This window comes from Aedes albopictus, chromosome 1 (genome assembly GCF_035046485.1).
Source record: "Aedes albopictus strain Foshan chromosome 1, AalbF5, whole genome shotgun sequence".
In the NCBI taxonomy this organism is placed as follows: Eukaryota; Metazoa; Arthropoda; class Insecta; order Diptera; family Culicidae; genus Aedes; species Aedes albopictus.
In genome coordinates, this window is record NC_085136.1 from 25,797,538 (window position 1) to 25,815,758 (window position 18,221).

The following is an 18,221-nucleotide window of genomic DNA, read 5'->3' on the forward strand; positions in this document are numbered from 1 at the left end:
CCATAACTTAAACATACGATATTCGTAAGTACTCATTATGAAACATGTGAAAACGGAACAGATTCTGTTGCCGGCTTGGTTGCCGGTATCTTTAAAACTGCATTATGAAATCATAGATAAGCCCATATGAATTCATTATGTCACATTATGAAACTCATAATGTTCTCTTTTGATTTCAAATGAGACCTTATGAAACCATAACATGTGTTAATGAATTCATCAGAGCTTGATTATGATTTCATAATGTTGTTTTATGATTTCTTGCTGCTGAATTATGAAGTTCAGTAGCCAAATTAAGAAAATCGTAGCGCTTAGTATGGAATTAGATTATCGGTGGAATGATGCAATGCACGTGTAAATTGACTCTAGAGCGATTTCTTTACGCATAAACTGGACCGTTTTGAATTCGAAACTAGTTTATTTGTTGTTAATTGTTCAATTTCATGGTGATGAAGCTTTCGCTCAAGAGCCAAACCTCTCCTAATTCAACGAAGATGGTTTACGGTAACTATTCCGTACGAACCGCTGCATACTTGTGACAATAATGTCGCCGTGATGCAAATTTAGTTCCTCACTTTTGGAAACTGAAACAGTTCATAAAGCACATTATGATTGTCTAACTATAGAAGCATTAAAAAGGTTAATCAGTTCTATGGAAATCAGCATGATCGTTACGAAAATCATAGCTGCCCTATGGACATATTTTTTCATTTTTCTCGCTGCTTCATAAAGTTTACTTTATGAAATTCGTATGCACAGTTGCCTGAGTGCAGTACATGCTAGTAGGCGGATCGATAACGACAGGATTCGTTTAGGAAGTAATATCACAACGATAGACGCGGATACCTTTGAGGTAGTGAAGGAATTCGCCTACCTTGGATCGGTACTCACTCACAACAAAATGAGTCGTGAAATACGAAACACTCGGAGTTTTTCAACATCTTGAAAGGCTGTCATCGTTAAACCGTCCCAAAACAAAGTCCAATTTACTGTTCTACAGTTGTACATTTATTTTCAACAGTGTTACGCATCTTATACACTACAAGTAGGTATATTAATGTAAGAGGGGTTTCGATTTCTTTCGTTCTTTTTTCCGTTTACACAGACAATAAACTACCATTTCATTCCCATTTTTAAATATTCAGATTTGTTCGCTTCACTGAATCGATTTTTCGCACCACCCCTCAGTACGGACAGACTTACAAGTGACTATCTCTAAAAAAAGAAAGTTCATTAGGATATTGGTTTCAGGGCTTTCAAAACCGTTGCTCTATCTATATAAGTACAGTTAGTTGTTTACTATTCCAAATCCCAAAGTGCACAATTTCTAAAACTGCCAGCGTTCGACACTGTCACAGAGAGTTCTAAACGAAACGAAACGAAACGCAAATATGTTGTAAATATGTAGTACATTTTAATTATTTTTGTATACTTTAACTCGTCTAGAGAGTTCTACTTTGAACGTAATTAATCTTCTTTTTGATTTTAGGTGATCTCCTATTTTGGTTGTTAGCTCGTGGTTCTAGGGGAGAAAACGTTTCTTTAATGTTTTTTTTTTCGACTTATAATCTAATATAATTGAAGCTAAGTATTGGAGTATCAATAAACTTCACTCTGTCAGCAAACGTGGAGGTATCCAGCTACGAAATCTTAATATATATCAGCCTGAAGCTGGAAATCTCTAGTTTAAAGACAAATAATTCTATTCCTAGTGGCGAATAAGGATGTGAGAAAGAAAATGTTTAGGGAATGTCTGTAAAAAGCTTTATTTTTTTCTGCAACAGCTTTTTGTAACAACTCAAACGCAATATCATTAAATTTTGATTTCAATAATTTTCAACTAAGACACTCTAGGGTCAAACCGATGTAATTATTAAAGTTTGTTTTCGCATCAATACATAAATAAGTGTAGGACAAGGGAGTGTCACCATTGTATACAGGCGAAGAGGGCAAAGGCAAAAATAATTGATAAAGTTAAGGACTTACTGCAGCACGCAGTCGTAGGTCGATCACGTGATTGTCAAAGCAATCAAGATAATGCGTAGATATGCCGTTCCCTTAGGTTAAGAAATAGTATGTTAGTAGTTTAGCATATTGCTGAGTAGGCGATGTGTACGGGAAGGTTATTATTAGTGAAGCTGTCAAGTACACTGGATGTATAATCTCCACATTGTGGACGTGGCTCCAGTAGTGAAGAGAAAGATTGTAACCAGGAGAGAAAGATTGCAAACCAGGAAATCACTACTGGAGGCTTTGAGAAACCCGTGACAATTATTGAGAAGAACCGAAACTTGCGGTACCCCTTGATCCATCTACATGAATTCATCGGTCATATGTTCGGACTCGATGAAGCGCAATGGCTATTGATCGATGAAGCCGTCAAGATCACATCGTTCATCTGGACTGCATACACTGTGCTGAAGCAAGAGGCTAAGTCTAGTGATATTCCCCTTGCCTGTCCTTCCCCTAGTAAGCATCGGTGACAGCAATCATGTTCATCATGACGAGACAGTGAGTGTGTTGCTGCCTCATTGAAGAGTGGAGCTTTGGCGGAGCCAGTCGCCTGTATTGCGAGGTCCCGTATCATGCCAAGTGATTCTACTGCAGTTTGCTAAGAATGTCGGAAACGGATTGTTAGAGTGAGTTGCATAATATTCACACATCCAACTACATATTTTCAGTTGAAGAAAAGGAGATGTGGTAGTTTAGCATATTGATGAGTAGGCTATGTGTACGGGAAGGTTATTATTAGTGAAGCTGTCAAGTACACTGGATGTATAATCTCCACATGGTCCACTGCACGAATTTATTCTGGCCTGCTTACTCTCACACGAAATTTGACGTTTGAGAGGTGTCGGCACCGCTCAAACGTCAAATTTCGTGTGAGAGTAAGCAGGCCAGAATAAATTCGTGCAGTGGACCATTGTGGACGTGGCTCCAGTAGTGAAGAAGAGAAAGATTGTTAATGAAGCGAACCAGGAGATAACTACTGGACGCTTTGAGAAACTCGTGAGAAATGTTGAGAAGAACCGAAACATGCGGTACCTGTTGATCCATCTACATGAATTCATCGGTCATATGTTCGAATTCGATGAAGCGCAACGCGTCAGGAACTGTCAGGCAAAAGGTCAAGGACGATACGGCTTGCGCAGAGTTAGTATTTAATTTTAGATTTCGAATTATCTGCCAGTAGTACTTGATTCAATGAAATACATGATCTTTTGTCAGTCGAAATAGTGCGTTTCACTGCGAAAGAACTCATCCTCGGGAACCCGGTCAACCAGTGAGAGAGTTTCGATGTCGATCGATATCGATTTGTTTTGAAACGAATGGCGATATCACTATCGACAGATAAAGAACCATAAAGAAAATTTGAATCTGGTTGATAGAGAAGTGACTCCTCTACACCAAGGTGGAATTCGATCCTCTTAGAAAGCCAAGACTTCTAGTCTAGTGCAAGTATCCAGCTCTTAGGTTTTGAATTTTCACCTCAGAAGTTTCACTTGACCTCTTCGGTGATATTTTATCTGAGTAATTTCAGTAACCTAACGCTGTCAAACTGTTGACGACTGAGCAATAAAGTTCAGCATGAGGATAAGAAAATGTATGTTTATGATATGGCCGGTGTCAGGTTAGGATCAGGTAAAACTCAGACATAAGAAACCCCAAGTAAATAGAAATATGGAATAGGAAATAAAATAAATAAAGCATCGTTCGAATTTACGTTCATTCTTCCATTGTTTGAAAAAGAAAGTCCATTTTTTGGTAAATCAGTGTCATCATCGTGAGAAGAGTTGATTTCTTGGCTAAAGAAATGTTTGGTGGCTCCAGAGAGGATCCAAGTGTTTTCCTCATGGTGGCCGTTGTGACTAGTTCTTGTGTTTGATAGTGACATCCTAAGACACGGCGGGTGATCGGTATAGGTAAAAGAGCGATGTAGCATACTAACCGTAGCATACTAGATCACTTTAAGAAAACCCAACAATAAACAACAGATCAGTTGATTAGCGATATCAATAAACCTATTAGCATAAATTCCAAAATGTCTAATTGTCATTGTCATTAGTTCTTTTGTCTACGAGAAACTTACGGTTTCACTCAAAACAAACTCACCAACGGTTTTACCCAAAAACATCACATTATAAACATCAGAAGCGAAACGCCTTAACCTTCTAGGGGTTACCCACAATAAAATAATAAAACAAAGTTTGTAGCCAATGCCAGACACTACACCGTTAAGTTATTTGCCTACTCACATGTTTGGGTCACGTACCTGAACGGAGAAGAAAAGTGTAAACTAGTATTTAAGAGAAACGTAATAAAGAAAACGAGACATTCTATCTCAAGCAAAAATCTTAGGCGGACACGCTGTCCGTCATGTGTTAAATTATTCAATCATCACCACCGGTACTGAAGTACGCCTCATGGCGACCGGACTCTAAAAATCGGCAATCTTCGAAGTGAAAGAAGTGAAACGTGAAAATGTCGTGGTTTGGAGATACCATAGTGAATCGACACGAGAACACCATAGAAGTTCGTGTGATAGCGGGTACATTCGCCATTCTGGTATGCGTACTGATCGCTTACATGTGCATACGCGCGCACAATAAATTCAGCAAACGAAGCGTGCAATCCACGATTCAGCACGAAATACGACTGAACAATGTGCGAGTACAAGCGGACAAGTAATTATACAGACAATTGATCAGTGCTAGATACATTTTTGAAAATTCACAAGGAAACACAAGAAGCTCAAAATAAGATGTTCCAAGATTTTTTTCAAATAACGAATTTGAAAACGGAAAAAAGTGTATCTTTTTCAACTGTATCCCCTTTTGTAACATGCGTTGACAACGATCGCTGATTGGTGATCGATGAACATAGCAAGGTTCATGTATTGGCGCTTCAAGTATCTCCCGTAGGTTAAATTATATTTCGTAAAATTTCAATAAAACATTCAGTTTTCAACCTTCGAACAGGATGGTGAATTACTTGGATAGTACATATCACTACCCTATGAGTAAAGTTATAACATGGCTACCCAATGACAGGCAGATCATTATTCTAGTGAAGTGAACAATTCCAATGGAAAAATAGAAAAATGGGCAATAAGAATTCATGTCCTAAAACCGAACAAAGTGACCCAGGAAAATTGTAGTATATAAGATATTATAGGTAAAATAGGGTAAAATAAAGTTAGTTCTTAGCTTCATCTCATGTGAGTCGGTCGTTGAAATCCGAGAGCACCATAGCACACTTCTTCTTGTTAATGTTCGGTTCGCCCCCAAACATTTTTGGTGTCACTCCAGAGAGGAGACGTTAATGGTGTTGTCAGCGCCCAAAGATCGACAAGTGTACGGGATTTATACGCGAGTGAAATTAGAACTCCGGAAGTAAATCTGTCGTAATAAAGAACAGCTAAGTGAAAAGTAAGAGTGAGAAACCTCATAAGTCGTTGAGCCGCAGATGGTTGCAAGAAGTGAGACTAATTAAGGCACGTAAAGTAAAAACGTGCTTCAAGTGAAGTGAGAACTGAAAAGAGTTGGTAAATCAGAAACAGTGATTTAAAGACAAAGCCAACAATGGTGGAAGCAAAAGTGTTTAAATTTGTGGACAATGAAAAAAGGCGCAATTGTCGTTTGTGTGCGGAGACCGATAAGAAAGACAACATGGTGTCCTGCGACGATTGTGAAAGGTGGTTTCACCTGTCATGTGTGAACCTCTTAAGAAGGCCAACTGAGGAGAAGAAATTTCTTTGTCAAAAGTGTGAGTATCTGTGTAACGAACGCGACATTAATAACAAATTAGCAATTATAATTGATGATGGAAAATTGCTACGAATGAATCATTTACACATCGTCTGGCTTTTTTGCATATTGCAATCGGCGTGCTACATGGCACTTTCCTCCCTTAGTTTGAGCGTTTATTGAGTTTTATTATCTACCACAAACTTAGAATGATAAGAAGGTTTGCCGAAAAGCGAACGGAAAGTAGAATTAAGATAAGCAAAAGGGACCGCAAATTATTGCCGGATGCAAATGCATATGCGTCAGAGCATGATGCAGATCAGGTAGAATATTTCTAATGTAATTGTATTATATAAGACCCTTAGGTAAGGAAAATAAATGAGTTCTTAGCTTCATCTTTCATGAGTCGGTCGTTTTTAAATCCGAAAGCGCCGTAGTAACACTTCCTCAAGTAAATCCCCCAAACATTTTGGTGGCTCCAAAGAGGAAAAGAACTCCCAGAGTACAGTGCAAGTGAAATTTGGTGTTGCCGGCGCTTATATCGACAAAAGTGGCGTGGTGAATGGTGTAGCAAGAGCTCCGACATTCCTGTCGTATTTTGAAGAGTAAAGTGACATTTACAGTGCAAAGAAGCGTGTATAGTGACATTTAAAGAAAGTTGAGTCGAGTCAATCTAACAGTAAAATACGATGGCGATGGCTAATTTCTCATTCTGAGAACAAGAATGGAAGTTCAGCGACATAGACAATTTGAATCGTTTACAGCAAGCATAAGAAGGAAATGCTTTAAAAGCCGTGTATCATTTTCTGTTTGAGCTAAATAACGTTCCAAAAATAATGGAACGTTTAGAAGAAAACGTTGGCCGATCAAGCCAGGTATACGAGGAATACCTGAAAAAGTTTACCAAAACAAAAGGCGGTTCGTCAGATTCTGTCGTTGAAATTTCCGATACATTGGATTCTCTAGTAGCACACATAAGTGTCATGGAGAAAAAAATTTACCTGACGGATTTCAGGTTAGTATATATATAAGATATTACTTAGGAAATAAAGTTCAGTTGTTAGCTTTTAGTTATACAATACGTCATTCTTTTAGACATACGCCTAGTATATGTATAAGGATGTTTGAAATAGATGAATAGAGGTCAGTTGAAATTTAGTATTTCATTCAGAAAGTTATCCGTCCCTTTGATCCTCGTTAAGGCGACCCTTGTTTCAAGGTAGTTACCAAACTCTCTAAAGAGGCCAGGACTTCTGCTGCGAGTAAACAGCCCTTAGGTTTTTGGAATCTCACCCAACGAGTTCACTTGGAACTTGTAAAATATTCAATCCAAAACTCCCTCCGTAAACCTTACGCTCTCAAACCATTAGAGCAACCGGCCGGAGGCTTAGTGAGGAAAACAATGTTTTACAAGAAGAGGTTTCTTCTATTTGGCAGTTTCACCTCTGACAGTATTGGCACGGTACGCAATTCCTTCGCGCGTTTTCCGGCCGTTACACCAATGATGATACGTCGACTTGACAAAGCTAACCAAAAATAAGGCATATGTCACAATGAATCTATCAACTGGTTTTTCTTCCTTGGATCTGCATTCGGACTAGGATCGTCTGGACTAATTGCATATGACTGTGCGGATCCAGGAGTCAACCTGACAAGCTATTCGTTGTTAGAAGTTGCCTCTTGCGTACCTCCATCCTCTAGACTGATAACTACAGAAGAAACTATACAAGTACTGCAACGGAATGCGAAATCTCTTACTAAGGTTACGCAATGTAAGGTGATGATACAGCGTTTCATACGACATTGTGGTATGCATTCCCATATATCAGATTACGAACATGGATATGCGTATATAGTAAAAGAGTTTTCTACGGAGGAGTGCATTAGAGCGCATCAATTGGCAACCAGCAGTTATTCAGGAGCTAAAAATGAACAGCACAACACGAGGAGAAGTATTAATAGCACGAAGCGTTCATGGAAGTAACTGCACTGAGACGTACCGAACACCAGCATATACGTGAACAAAAGCTCTAGTGAACTATAGATATGTAATTACGGTGAACGATTATACAACCAACATCGATATGGAGCTTGATCAGATCTTGCTAAGATTGGTGCACATACTCTATCGGAAAATGCTTGGACGAGTAGCGGGGTCTCTTCTACTCGACAGTTTTAACTTCAACATTATCGGCACGGTTCGTAATTCCTTCCGGTGCGTTTTCCGGCCGTTTACATTTGGTGGCTCCAGAGAGGAAACCAAAATCGAACAGTACGCAAAGCAGGAGAACGTTGATAAACCATAGATCGCATCCGGCTTCTTCAGGAGAAGAGTTGCAGCATAACAAACGAGACGAACAACGAGATTACCAACGACGACATCGAGGAAGTAGCTAGGGCGAGGTCTGATAACGTTATTGCAAAGTACAGTGTGTGAAATGTAAGTTATAAAAAGAGTAGAGGCAATAAAATCATTGTAACATGAGCATTCTGCACATGTTGCCGAAACCGTCTATTCACATATCGTGGGAAGCCTTGCTAGTTCCCATGCCATAAATTATTCTGATTCGACACAAAATGTGTCGCGATCATATTGCATTTATTCAAAGGCATAATCGATGTATTGTCGTCAACCTCTCTTCTTTAACCAAATTCTCTCACACTCACACCAATCACAATTGGTGATCGTTCATATAATAATTATGTAAAACTCCAAGCACCTCCAGTAGGAAAATCTGTAGAAGTTTAAGAAAAAATGAATACAAGGCAGAGTGATTTCAACCTTCAACGTAATTGGTTCAATTGTGCTTGCGAGATATCACGGTCCACTAATTACTACTTTTACATGGCTGACCGTTGACCCGCGCCTTCTCCGTGATTAGTGAATTAGTGAAGCATGGGTAACCAAAAATCTAGCCCTGCGATTAGACAGAGTGGAGATGGAGACCTGACCATCATTAATTATCAGGAGCTACATACGGAATTTCACATTGGCCATGACGAAAAGTTGTTGATCATCATTATCCTTGTCTCAATACAGCTAGTGGTAATGCTGTATAAACTCATCTCCAAACGTGAAAGAAGACGTGCAGCTAATCGAATTGCTAAATCAATGGCAAACCTTACTGAGGTTACAGTTCAGAAAGACTAAAGTGCAAAAAGGAACTAATAAGCCCCAGCGAATTCGAAAAACGACTTTCGCGGTGAACCTAGGTGAAGATATTTAAGCAAGTGCATCGTTTTAGATTACGCCAAGTCAATTATCAACGTTAAATTCCAGTTGATAACGTGAGATGAACAGTGTACGAAACCAGGATTCCAGAGAATCAGTTATGTTTATATTTTGAGTCGCTGATGGACAATTCAAACTAGGTGTATAAACACAACAGTTGGGTGTCGCAAATGTGTTACTGCAGCATGAACAAGTGAAACCTTGGATTCCAGATGATCAGTGATGTTTATATTTTGAGTCGCTGCTACATCGAGTACAGACACAACAATTGAGTGCAGTGGATATGTTACTACAATTTCGTGTGGATCCGATCTCAGCAGTAAAACCGAAGCAGTGTGCAGGGGGCACAAATGGCAACTTGGATGATAGTTGTTTGCAGCTCATGCACCACGGGATGCCGTTCCAGCTGACAGTAAAGCTAAGTACCATTATAAATGAAATAGTTCAAAAATTTAAAAATTGTGCGTTGTGATACCATTCAAGTTTACATTCAGGTAATGGATTTTCCTTTCTAACAATTTGAAAAGCAATCGTCAGTTTCTTATAATTTGAATAATATTATCAATGAATCAGTTCGAAAAGTTAAAAAAGCTTCATTCAAACTTGAAAAAATCCATACATAATAAAATTTCGGACAAAACCTTGCAAGCAAAACTTGACATAAGCACTGCGTTGTACAACGAAATAGAAGCATTTTTAAAGGAAAATTGTGCGATTTTGGAGGAAACAGTTTTTACTAATACAGTCGAACCTCCATGAGTCGATGTTCCTTGACTCGATATCGACTCATGGAGGTAAATTTTTCCATACTGAAAAATAATTTCTGGGTTACTATGATGGCCCCCCCCAAAAAGCATCCCAAAGGATTTTTGTTCCACTACTCGATATTTCCTTGAGTCGATGGTCCCTTCAATATCGACTCATGGAGGTTTTACTGTATATGTAAAAACTCGCGTCTCTTTAATTACGAAATACAACAAATTGTTAATCAAAAAATTGCTGAAAACAAAATACAAAATAATTTAAATTCGTCCAGTAGACACAGTTTGAAACGCGTTGCTAAGACTACGGTATTGTGTTCGCAGTTGCTGTTAGGCACAAGAAGAAAGAATCTACACAAATCCCCTCATCATCATTCTAAACATAAGAAACGTTCAAATTCTACACAGCCTTTGACCATCGCTCCAAACACAGCAATGGCCTTCAATATTGCTACTGCTGCGCAGCTAGCGCAGTTGATTCCAGCATTCGACGGTAAGCCATCAGGATCAAAATCATTTATAGATGCGGTGGAATTAACTAAAACGATAGTGGCAGAGGCAAACCACGCGAGTGCAATACAATTGGTACTTACGAAATTGACAGGAAGAGCAAGAGATTTATTCTCTGTAGCTCCTGCAACTTTAGATGAAATTATCCAGAAAATTAAGGATAATTGTAGCGAAACCGGATCATGCGATTTAGCCGCAGCCAATTTGAAAAATTTGAAATTAAAGAAAACTGATGATATGGTAAATTTTTCAAAAGATGTCGAAAATTTTTGTGAAAACCTTGCTCAAGCGTACATTCGAGAGCAAGTTCCAGGAGATGTAGCTAAGAAATTGGCCCAAAAGCAAGCGATACAGACGCTAATTTCAAATTCACACAATTCTGAAACTAAAATAATGTTAAAAGTTGGCAAATTTACCACGGTACAAGAAGCCCTGAATGTTATGGTGGAAAATGAGCAAACAAGCCAAGGATCTACAGCATCAATTTTGCATGCTAATGTTAATGAAAGGAAAAATCACCGATACCCCAACAATGATCGTGGTTATCAACAAAATTATGGATATAGGACACCAAACAACCGGCCAACAAATTTCTATGGAAATCGCGGAAGATTCACTTCCCGCGGTAGAGGATTTCATCGCAGAGGTGGTTTTCGTAATGGCCAAAATCAGTTTTACAGAAATTATGGTCCAAACAACTCAAATAATCAGTTAAATGGTAGCTCAAGAGTGTTTTATGCTACTGAGTTTCCTCCACAGCAACATGAACAGGTCAGGGTCATTTCAACTGGGCACGTACATCAACAGGCAGACCCTTTAGTCGCTCCGCAGCAAATCCAACCAACAGCACAAAGGCAGCACCCTTTAGGAGTTCCGTTCGGGCAGCATACACAATAAATGTATCTGCCTCAAATTTTGTGTGCATAAATATCGAAGCGTCGGAAACACCATGCATATTGATGCTTGATAGTGGTTCCGACATTTCGATCATTAAAGCACAACATATCAAGCCGTCACAAATTTATTTTCCAGATAACAAATGTAATATTACAGGTATTGGTACTGGGTCTGAGACCACCCTAGGAGATACAAAATCAAACGTAATTGTAGAAGATCTGACACTTCCTCAGAAATTCCACATCGTAAGGAATGACTTTCCAATTCCAACAGATGGAATTCTAGGAAGGGATTTTTTGACAAGCTGGCGTTGTAACATTAATTATGACACTTGGCTATTGTCAGTAAAAACAACCTCAAAAGTTAGAGACATACCCATTCAAAATCAGCTAAAAGGCAAATTTGTAATCCCTCCTAGGTGTGAAGTAATAAAACCAATTGCTTTTGATCTATCAGAAGACTATGTCACCATTGCACAAGAAATTCAGCCAGGAGTTTTTTGCGCAAACACTATCATAAATAAAAGTAATCCATATATTAAATTCATGAATACTACTGAATATATGATTCAAATTCCATCAAATTTTCTTCCAAAATTACAACCAATTTCAGATTTTGAAATCTTGACTGCTTTTGAATCATCTCATTCAAGCTCCACAAGAAAACAATCTCTTCTAAATGAACTAACAGTTCAAAATTTGGATCCGAAAATAAAAGTTAAATTGGAAAAATTGTGCATCGAATTTAATGACATATTTTCTTTGAAAAATGATATTCTAACCGCAAATAATTTCTACGAACAAAAAATTCATCTTCACGATCCAAGCCCGGTATATATAAAAAATTATAGAATTCCCGAATCACAAAAGGTAGAAATGGATTCACAAGTTCAACAAATGTTGAGAGATAGAATTATTCAGAATTCCACATCGCCATACAATAACCCAATCCTTTTAGTTCCGAAGAAATCTACTACAGGTGACAAGAAATGGCGCCTTGTAGTGGACTTTCGCCAATTAAACAAAAAAATCAGCCCCGATAAATTCCCTTTGCCTAGAATCGACGAAATCTTAGACCAATTAGGAAGAGCGAAATATTTTACTACGCTTGACCTGATGTCTGGATTTCATCAGATCCCCCTAACGGAGGAAAGCAAACCTTTTACAGCCTTTTCATCAAATAGTGGACATTACGAATTTAACAGGCTACCATTCGGGTTAAACATCAGCCCGAATAGCTTCCAGAGGATGATGACCATAGCGTTAAGTGGTCTCCCTCCGGAATGCGCGTTTCTGTACATCGATGACATTATAGTCATTGGATGTTCCGTTGAACATCATCTCTCAAACCTACGGCATGTTTTCCAATGTTTAAGAAAACACAACTTAAAATTAAATCCCAGTAAATGTAATTTCTTCAGAAACGAGGTCACCTATCTAGGCCATCATATTTCTGATTTAGGAATACAACCAGACAAATCTAAATACGCAACGATTTTGAACTACCCGGAACCAAAAAACTCGGATGAAACACGACGATTTGTTGCTTTTTGCAACTATTATCGACGATTCATCCCAAATTTTTCGCACATTTCAAACCCGTTAAACAAATTACTTCGAAAAAACGTTGAATTTAAGTGGGATGCAGACTGCCAAAATGCATTTAAAGCATTAAAAGCAAGTTTGCTGTCACCACGCATTTTACAGTATCCCGACTACAGAAAAGAATTTATTTTGACTACAGATGCCTCCAAGGTAGCATGTGGAGCAGTGCTTGCTCAGCTACACGACGGTGTCGAATTGCCCATTTCTTTCGCCTCTAAAGCTTTTACGAAAGGTGAATCAAATAAATCCACCATAGAGAAAGAATTAACTGCGATTCATTGGGCAGTACGATATTTTCGTTCATTCATTTATTTATTTTCCATGAAAGATCCTTCATCCAAACTAACTCAAATGAGACTAGACTTGGAAGAATTTGATTTCAAAGTAGAATACATAAAAGGAAAGGCCAACGTCATTGCTGATGCTCTTTCCAGAGTACAGATTAATACTGAAAATCTCAAACAAATGTACGTTACGACACGTGCAATGGCTAACAAAGAGAAAGCAAAGCTCAATCTTTCCACTCAGGAGCCTGATCAACTCCATGTTTACGAGGCATTGAGCAACCACGAAGCTTTTGAACTACCAAAATTGACATTCGGATATGACAAAAACAAGTTGAACATCTTACTATTTAAAAAAAATACACAGGTGGGTTGACCTTAGGGTACAACCTCCAAATACACAGTAATACTATTGAATTGTTGCAACACATTTTTAAAACGATTGAGGCCTCAGTCAACAAAATAAATGCTAATAAACATTATACGAGAAATAAATGTGTAATTAAACAATTGGCTATTGCTAAAGATGATAGCATTTTCAATCTATTGAATTTTGATTTGTTTAAACAAATCGGTAACAGCATTCTTCGGAATGTTACCATAATAATCTACACTAAACCAAAAATATTGACAAAAGTTGATGAAATCGAAAAGGTTTTGAAACTATACCATAATACGTCTACAGGAGGACATTTAGGCATTAATCGACTTTATAAGAAGATCAAAGCCATGTACTTCTGGCCAAACATGAAGAGGACAATAACAGATTTCGTGAAGTCATGCGCTTCATGCTTGTCAAACAAACATTTTAATCCAGTAAGAACAAACTCTACTATAACAACAACTCCAATTAAACCATTCGACGTTGTATCGATAGACACGGTTGGACCTTTTCCATTATCCGAAAATGGAAATCGGTACGCCATAACGATACAATGCGATTTTACTAAATATATTATAATTATCCCGATACCAGATAAGTCTGCAACAACTGTGGCAAAAGCTGTCGTCGAAAAATGTATTCTTCTATATGGACCAATGTCTTGCATTAAAACCGACCAAGGTACGGAATTTAAAGCCGTTTTTCATGAAATTTGCAATTTGTTGGACATAAGACATATATGTTCTACTGCTTACCACCCCCAAACAATAGGAGCATTAGAGAGGAATCACAGGTGCTTAAACGAGTACTTGAGAATTTTCTGTAATGATATAAATAACGATTGGGATAAATGGATGCCATATTACGGTTTCTGCTATAATACAACACCAAATCTTGACCACAACTTTACACCATTCGAATTACTGTTTGCTCGGAAACCGAATAACTTTGAACACATAATTACAGATGTTTCTCCGTTGTACAATCATGAAGCTTACGATAAAGAGATGAAATTCAGATTGCAAGTTGCGCATGCAAAAGTTTTGGACGCGATTCAAAAAATTAAAAATAAACGTACAATTAAAGCTAATAGTGACATTCAAGAAACTGAGATAAAGACAGATGATATTGTGTATTTAAAATTGGAAAATAGAAGCAAGTTGGATAAAGTCAATGAAGGTCCGTATAGAGTTACCAAAACAAGTTTTTCCAATGCAACCATTGTAGATACCAATAATAAATGTTTAGAGGTACATAAATCCAGACTTATAAAATTTAAATAATTCCAAACTCTCTCAGGGGGAAGGAATAATAAATAGTGAGTGAAAAATAATAGTGAGTAGTAAGTACAAAATAAAATTTAACAATATTTCCATTTAGCCTGCTATGTAACCAGAATTTTGTGAGAGGTCCTTGGAGTCATTACAATCTATCCTTGTCCTTCAGACATTTTCGCTTACGGGGATGGTGTAACATGAGCATTCTGCACATGTTGCCGAAACCGTCTATTCACATATCGTGGGAAGCCTTGCTAGTTCCCATGCCATAAATTATTCTGATTCGACACAAAATGTGTCGCGATCATATTGCATTTATTCAAAGGCATAATCGATGTATTGTCGTCAACCGACTTCGCTAGAATTGCCCTCTCCGCATTTCTCTCTTCTTTAACCAAATTCTCTCACACTCACACCAATCACAATTGGTGATCGTTCATATAATAATTATGTAAAACTCCAAGCACCTCCAGTAGGAAAATCTGTAGAAGTTTAAGAAAAAATGAATACAAGGCAGAGTGATTTCAACCTTCAACGTAATTGGTTCAATTGTGCTTGCGAGATATCACGGTCCACTAATTACTACTTTTACATCATTCATTCAGTTTTTGTCAGGCAAGTAGTTAGTTTCTTTTTAAAAACTCCTATCCAAAGGCCCAAAGTTTAGCTGGCGCAGTCGGGTCGGATTTTCAATTCAGTGCTGTGAACCGCGGTAGTGCATCCGCGAGCGAATATTGTGGACTAGTGTTTACAACCTGCTGGAAATCCGGAGAACCTCTCTCTAAACTTAAACCGAGGTAAGCATTTTTATTTTTCCTAACAAAGCTGAGAAAAAGTGAATGAATAAGTAATATTTTTTATTTTATGTGAAGTGACAAAGTAATATTTTTTATTTTAAGTGAAGTTAACAAAGCCAAATATTTAAGCAATAGTATCGTGTGTGTGTGAAAATCAAAAATAAATAATGGATCAATATTATCAACAAGTCGCCGCTTTGCGACAGGAATTAGAAGCAAAAGATGAAGTGATTCAACAATTACAATTAGAAGCGCAAGGTGCCGCAGAAGCAGCTCACGCAGCTCGCGCGGCCCAAGCAGAACAAGCTGAAATAAAAAGTAGAGCGCAAAATAAGGACCTCCGATTACATAACTTTATTGCACCACTTGAAATAGGACTAAGCATACATATGCAGATGCACTCGAGCTAGGAAAATACACGCCCACATGTGGCTTAGGAATAGCAGATAGCTTAAGATTTCATCTCTTTTCACCCCTTGTGCTAGATAGGAACTAGACCGTACAAATGTTTCACAATTCTATACTTTCGAACCACGCCTTAACTAATAAGCCTCTTCGATTCTGAAGTTAGCAAACATGAAAACAGATAAAAAAATATCGAAAATCTCAGATTCGAGAGGGACATAGCACATAAGAGGAAATAAATAAAATATCAACCTATTCAGCGACAAATAAGTCTAAGCCCTTTTTCTATTAGATTTATGACATATTTTGAAAATCCCAGGTCCTGAAAGGGATATGAAAATTCCGTTTTTGACAACTTGTAAACCTAACTATTATACATCAATAATGCAACACGTTGAATCAAGATACACACTGTAAGAATTGTAAATAAAGTGGATGTTCAAAGATCATTCCAAAGTGTTCTCACTAATCCGAAACCGGATAAGGTTATTTTTGAAACAGATTCTCACCAAGTGGAAACTTCTCTCCCTAACCGTTTTTTCTCCGGTAGCTTGAAGAAACTTCACAATCAGTAGTGAAAACGGTCTCCCTAACCGGAGAACAAAGTAGCTACTGGCGGCGACAACTACCATAAATGGAACCAAGACAGGTCGCTAGAAGAATCATAAAGAGGAAACTTGTCTCTGTCCCAAATGTCACGAAAAGGAGAACGAAGTCAGGCAGAACATTCTGGATTCGTAAAAGGATGATGGTTGAGGCAAAAATCCAGAAGAAGGAGATTCAAGATAAGTACCTCACTGCCAAAATAAATTACTCGTTACGACTGCATAATGTTGAGGACCAGAATTACGCAAAGCACCAAGCGCTAATGAAGCTACCTAAATTAAGCGGAATCGCAAAAGAATGGCCGCGTTTCAAGCAGATCTATGACGAAACAACAGTAGAAGAAGGATATACTAATTTGGAAAACATCGCCAGGCTGAAAGAAGCTTTAGTCGGAGAAGCGGCAAGAAGTGTATCGAACCTCATGATAGGAGCAGCCAACATTCCGAAGGTAATACAACGTTTGGTAGACACATTTGGAAAGCCGGAAATCGTCTATAAACAGTTATTAGACGATTCAACCAGAACACTGAACAGCACTAGGGCAAACACGATCAGGATCTCGGAAGATCATGATTCCCTAGTCACAAATGTAGACGAGGATATGATAAACATAATTGTCTGTTAGGAAAAACCCGGTCCTTTAACCAAAATTTATCCAATAATAACAAAAGCTGAAATTCCATAAAAAACAAGCGAAATTAATTGGCAATAAAACTGATCCTTCAAATTAGACGTAACAAGGATCCGCCCGTACCGGCTCTCTTTTGTAACAGTCTTCAATCCTTCCGATCACGTGAAAGGGTTTCGCAGGTATTCTGTAGGTAAATTTAGAATTAAGCAATCCCTGTATATAAACGTTATTCTGAATATAGGAAGTTAGTTGCATTTTGAAACTTGCGTGAATCAGTCGTTTTCTTCCTTAAACCGAACTCACGACATCCGAAAGTTTCAATTTAAATACTTTTCAATTCTAGAAAAGCTTCTCGAACGAGTAGAATGACCTTGACAGAACCTAGAGAATTATTCAAGATTGATTGCCATTTCCGTGACAAAAACTTTTGTACTCTGGATAAAAACTTGACAAAGCTAAACAAAAATAGGGCATTTGTCACAATGAATCTATCAACTGGTAGCAGTGACTTAGATACACAACAAGGAATTGAAAAAAAAATAGAACAAGCTGTCCACCATGGATCAGAATGGCAATGCCAACGACGATCAGTCTGGAGGCAGCGGGAATCCGAACCGGAATCAGAATGCCCAGAACCAGGATGCGACGGCCCTGAACTTCCACGCAGAGGTGGCCAAGATTAACGCTGATCTCAATCGGTACAAGGAAAACATTGTCCGGCTGGTGGCTGCCGTTGGGGATGACGAGCGCAAGCGAGCAGAAATTGAGAGGAATTTCGAAAAAATCAAGCAACTGGCAAGCGGATCAGCTATGATATAGACATTTTGTCAGTGCTAGTGAAGGATTGACGAATGCAACAAGTATCTACGATAGTGAATGATACAATAATGAAAAATCCAATGCAAACACTTCAAGCAACTATCGACGGCGAATAACAAAGACAGTCAGAATCAAAAGGCGGAAAAGTGCTTGCTATCACGAAGTTTACATTTGGAATCCGAACGTTGATTAATAGAGCAGCATAACATTCTTCAGCAGGCACAGAATCCATGTTTGTGATTACTAGCCCGAAGCTTCTTGTTCGCATT

At 38.2% G+C, this 18,221-nt stretch overlaps 1 protein-coding gene across 1 annotated transcript in view; it reads right to left on the minus strand.

Moving 5' to 3' along the window:
* Positions 1–985: 985 nt before the first annotated feature.
* Positions 986–18,221, minus strand: part of LOC109428393 (uncharacterized) — a 105,863-nt gene continuing 88,627 nt past the window's right edge. Inside the window, exon 3 of the transcript XR_003892822.2 lies at positions 986–1,522. The gene's annotated coding sequence lies outside the window, so the exon portion shown is untranslated. The remainder of the gene's footprint in view (positions 1,523–18,221) is intronic.